At 41.5% G+C, this 5,555-nt stretch overlaps 1 long non-coding RNA gene across 1 annotated transcript; it reads left to right on the top strand.

Moving 5' to 3' along the window:
- The first annotated feature begins 632 nt into the window (after window positions 1-632).
- Window positions 633-4,904, top strand: LOC148145121 (uncharacterized). Its single transcript, XR_015750993.1, has 3 exons — window positions 633-714; window positions 3,203-3,303; window positions 4,585-4,904. It is a non-coding gene; the product is annotated as an uncharacterized LOC148145121 (long non-coding RNA).
- Window positions 4,905-5,555: the final 651 nt, after the last annotated feature.

Below are 5,555 nucleotides of genomic sequence, written 5' to 3'. Positions count from 1 at the left end.
CACAACACACTCTTCTCATGTCTGCTAAGCAAGTTATGACTCTTGTGTCTCCATGACAGGGTATGGCATTTCTATGCCCATTCACCCACTACAAACTATAGAGAAACAGAGAAAATAGGTGCAGGACCAGGCAATTCAGCACTTCAAGCCTGCTCTGCCATTGAATGGCTGATCATTCAACTGAGTATCCTGTTCCTGCTGTCTCCCCATGCCCTTCTATCCCTTTATCCCTAAGGACCATATCTAACTGCGTCTTGAAAGCAGTTGATGTTCTGGCCTCAACTGCTTTCTGTAGCAGAGAATTTTACAAGCTCCCCCTCTCAGCCCGAAATGACCTACTCCGCTTCCTTAACCTGTGACCCCTGGTTCTAGAATCCCTGCTCATCAGGAACTCCCTTTGTTCACAGAAGCAATGAACAACAATAACTGTAGGAAACATAAAGACAAACTCGTATAAAGAAACAGACGTGTGTTGATAACTTTTCATTTTATTAAAAGTTCATTTTCACTACAGCCCAATAAAAATGTAAATCCATTGGACTGTTAAAGTGTCAATGGCTGAAACTACAAATATTTCTTTGCTTATGAAATAGACATTCTGCAATTGACAACCAAGATCAGAGATGAAGAGCTATCAATGAGGCAAGGGCTCAGATGTTTCAATGTACTACTGGATTTCTATCACCCAGTTTGGCAAGGAGCGAGGTGATGTGGGTAAGTGGGAATCTTACTTGGGCATGGCGGACTTGAAGAAGAGCCTCTCAACTTCTTTCAAACAGGCTATTGTTCATGACATCTTGGTAGTGTCATGAAATGTGATTCCTTTAAAAAATTGGCACAACTGCAAGAAAGTTGTGGAGGATTGAAGCATGTGTATACCTACTCTGGAGCCAGCCAGCACAGGAGTACCTTGTGCAGACTGTGGTTTGAACAAGCCTGCATCCTTAAAAGACATTCCCCAAAAATAAAATCAGCATTCCCAGAATCAAGATCCGCTTGCCATTTTTACAGGATTTCTGAATTATACTGACTCAATGAGCATCCAGGCCAAATCTCTGCAGTGGGGCTTAAACCTACTTTTCTTGATTTAAAAGTAAAAGTGCGAACCACTGGGCCACACCCAGGCAAGTTATTGAAATACACTGTGGAAAATAAAGGTGTTGAGGAGACTTTTAAATGCAAGTAACAGAATGTCCAGACTTAGGGACAACATATTGGGAGTTAGATAGCTATCTGTAAATCAAGGGTTTGAGGGACGATTAATGTAAGGGAGACTAGTTTTTTTTTAGATTAGATTACATTACAGTGTGGAAACAGGCCCTTCGGCCCAACAAGTCCACACTGACCCGCCGAAGCGCAACCCATCCAATACCTCTACGTTGGAGGAAGAGCGCCTCATTTTCTGCTTAGGGTTGGAGGAAGAGCGCCTCATCTTCCGCCTAGGTTGGAGGAAGAGCGCCTCATCTTCCGCCTAGGTTGGAGGAAGAGCGCCTGATCTTCCTCCTAGGAACCGTCCAACCACAAGGGATGAACTCGGATTTCACCAGTTTCCTCATTTCCCCTCTCCCCACCTTGTCTCAGTCAAATCCATCGAACTCAGCACCGCCTTCCTAACCTGCAATCTTCTTCCTGACCTCTCCGCCCCCACCCCAGTCTGACCTATCACCCTCACCTTGACCTCTTTCCACCTATCGCATTTCCAACACCCCTCCCCCAAGTCCCTCCTCCCTACCTTTTACCTTAGCCTGCTGGACACACTTTCCTCATTCCTGAAGAAGGGCTTATGCCCGAAACATCAATTCTCCTGTTCCCTGGATGCTGTCTGACCTGCTGCGCTGTTCCAGCAATACATTTTCAGTCCTGATAATAGAGCCCCTACAATACAGATAGTGGTCACTCAGCCTATCATTAGATTACTTACAGTGTGGAAACAGGCCCCTCGGCCCAACAAGTCCACACTGACCCGCCGAAGCGTATACCACCCAGACCCATACTCCTACATTTACCCCTTCACCTAACACTACGGACAATTTAGCATGGCCAATTCACCTGACCTGCACATCTTTGGACTGTGGGAGGAAACCGGAGCACCCGGAGGAAACCCACGCAGACACGGGGAGAACATGCAAACTCCACACAGTCAGTTGCCTGAGGCAGGAATTGAACCCGGGTCTCTGGCGCTGTGAGGCAGTAGTGCTAACCACTTTAGCCTCACAGCGCCAGAGACCCGGGTCACTTACTGCCTCAGGCGACTTCCTGTGTGGAGTTTGCACATTCTCCCCGTGTCTGCGTGGGTTTCCTCCCACAATCCAAAAATGTGCAGGTTCGGTGAATTGGCCATGCTAAATTGTCCGTAGTGTTAGGTGAAGGGGTAAATGTAGGAGTATGGGTCTGGGTGGTATACGCTTCGGTGGGTCAGTGTGGACTTGTTGGGCCGAAGGGCCTGTTTCCACACTGTAAGTAATCTAATCTAGTTGAGGTGTTTTATTATTATACTTGTATATAAACCAGTTAATCTCGCACTTCATTTATCAAACTAAATATAAAATTGTTTCTCTTCATGTTGCTTTTTCCCAGGCTAGGATGGCCTTGTTGGAGTCAAGGTGTAATGGAATGTGGTGAACCTTAAACACGAGTTTTGAACGAGAGCAGTTTGTCAACAGCAGCACAATTAAATTGACTCAGTTCCTAAAATATCTGGCACATTGCAACAGCAGAAGCAATACCTACCAAACCATATCAGATAATATCAAAACTTACGAAAATCTCTCCTTCTGACTCATAATCATGTTTCCTGACCAATGCATCTCTCCAGTGCTCTTTTGAGTTGAGGAAAGGGCTGCAGCTTTGTTCATTGATGATCAGACCTATGCAAAGTGAGGCTAACACTACAAATGGAGCAGAGCTGCACAATTTGCTTCAATCAACTCGAAGATTTGAGTTTTAGTCTAAGTAACAGAAAGCAAAGTAAAGCAGGAATACATGGTGACTCATTAGGAGACATTAAAGGAGCAAGGCACAAATCTAAAAGAGTTTGAATTAGAATTGGAGCATTCCAATGGAATTGAATAAAACACAAAATTTAAACAGAGTGGGTAAATTGAATAGGAGGTTAATTCAGGGGAAATATGTTCAAAGATAGATAAAGTCATGTCGATTTTTCCTTCTGCCATCAACATCTCATTCTCTTTGGTCACTGCAGAATATCTCAGAGCAGGCTTTCATTGTGGTATGGATCCTGCTGTCAGAAGCAAAACAAGGATGCACGCTGCTGACCTTGTGAGAAATCTGGCAAACTCTGTGGTGAGAACTTTAGTTCCTGTCTATAAGGCTGTCTTAGCTCCCATCTTAACCACTCATTCAACTGTTGTAAAACATACATTAAGGTTTTCCAGTTGGGGCCTCATGCTATCAGAAATCTTGATCCTACCTATTGGCAAGCTAATCCTTCCTGCTGTGTTCAGGTGGGGACTGTGCAGATGAGGCCATCGAAATTAGCATCTGTAGGCCTCATGCTGCAGAGGGCTGATGATTCTTCATTCACTTCAGTCAATAACCCAAACATCTGTCATTAAGTGTTAAAATTTTAATTTATAAACGGAAACAATTGCAAGTAAACATATGAATTCATTTTCATGAACTCATACATTTCCCTGGTAATTTTTGAAAAAATCTGTTTCACTAATTACATTGCTGAATTTGATTGGCCCATTAAAGGCATCACAGCTTCTCTCAAGATTTAGGATACTCACGCTGCTAAATTGATGTCCTGCTTATAAGATACTCAAGCATTTCAAAAAGGAAGACGCAGGCCATAAGACAAAATAACTGAAAAAAAATGGGAAAATATTTATTTCAAGCGTTCAACACAAGCTCAGCCAAAATTGTGGATCATGAGTTTCCCAGATGTGTTATAATTTTGAACTGAAGGTTTAGCTGACACTCAAATGTGTTTGTCCTCATTTTCAACTTTTGTTGGTTCACAGCCAGAATAAGTGGATAAAAGTATACTACACACACATAGTGACTGAAACAAAAAAATGGTAGGATTAGTTCCATTCCCATGCATTGTATACTTCCAGTTAATCACGTAACTTCAGCAATCACAGCCATGGATAAGAATGTGACCCAGACATTTTCCCCTCCTGACCAGAAACAAATTTCTCCAACATTTTGTTAGTAGGAAACTATTTGAATTACTGTGGTGTGACATAAATCAAGAGAATTCCAAATGCTATTCCTGCACTATGATGAGTTGGCTGATATGAACAAAGTTAGATCTGGCTCATTACATTTCCTTGTAGTACCCATGTTGGAAAATGCATGGTGAGAATCAAATGAATATTTATGATTCCTCACAGTTAAATATGCTGCAGCAAGTTGAAGAATGGAAACTTGGGGTGGGGGGTGCGGGTGGTGGGATGGTTGGGGGTGAGGTGGTAGTGAATTTGCTGCTACCCAGCAAGATTTACTACCTTCAAGAGAAATTATGATAAAATGGAAAGGAAAATGACAGGTGTAGCAATTATATTTAACATTATTTACATGTATTGCAAGCTTAATTTATAAATAAATTTGTTTTAGTCTTTCAGTCAAAGGCCTTCTGGAAATTCGAATAGATCACATCCACTGGCTCTCCTTGGATCCTGATAAGTGCCTGGTCTCCTTCAGATTACTACTTTTGAAGCATGGCATTTTGTTGTAGGCAAATGCGGTGATTAATCTTTTTGTCCAGAAAGGTCCCACAAGGAACAATGAGTTCAATAAAAAGTTATTCTGCTCTGATCTTGTTGGTTGCAGGAAGAGTGCTAACCAGATAAAGACAAAACTCCTTGCACTTCCACCAAAGAATGTGATGAAATATCTTACATTCATCTGAATAGGTCTTACTTTCACATTTCACTCAAAAGTCAACATCTCCAATAATGCAGTTCTCCCTCAATACTGCATTGAATTATCAGCTAGATCATATGTTCAAATTCTGAATGGGAACCTGAGTCAACAACTCGCAGGCTCAGGACCAGATTTGATGTAGTTAATACTTACAGCAAATTTAACGACTTTGAATTATAATGTCTGGCCTTACCCACATTCAATCTTTTTAGCTACACCAAAATCAGCAAATATTAAATCTCAGCAGAACTTTATCCCAAGTTATTGGTACTCTGTTGTAATCACAAATTGTGAATGCATCAAATGTTCCCACAATGAGTCTTATTGGCACTTGTGTGGTTGCTGACAAGGAAGCAACACTTTGCCCATGTAAAGTCAGCATGAAAGCTCTGTTAACTGAGCATATCAGTGCTTCAGTCAAGAGTACATTTGCTCAGTATCATAAAATGTGTCCCTACTATGAAATTTGTCTTTTGCCATTGATTACTTCAATTTATTGGTATGATTAGTCCCAATTTTGAGAACAAGATATTTGGAACAATATATTGACTTACTTAACATTTTATTATTAGTATTCTATAACCACCAGCAAAAAGAATGCATAGCTGCTTGAATGCACTTTCACATGGTCACTGATAAAGGATTATATCACAATATATGTG

The sequence above is a fragment of the Chiloscyllium plagiosum genome, unplaced genomic scaffold (genome assembly GCF_037043375.1).
Source record: "Chiloscyllium plagiosum isolate Xiang-an unplaced genomic scaffold, Cpla_swu_hap1 HiC_scaffold_26, whole genome shotgun sequence".
In the NCBI taxonomy this organism is placed as follows: Eukaryota; Metazoa; Chordata; class Chondrichthyes; order Orectolobiformes; family Hemiscylliidae; genus Chiloscyllium; species Chiloscyllium plagiosum.
Note: the sequence above shows the minus strand (reverse complement) of the source record. Positions and strands in the feature narration are given on the sequence as shown.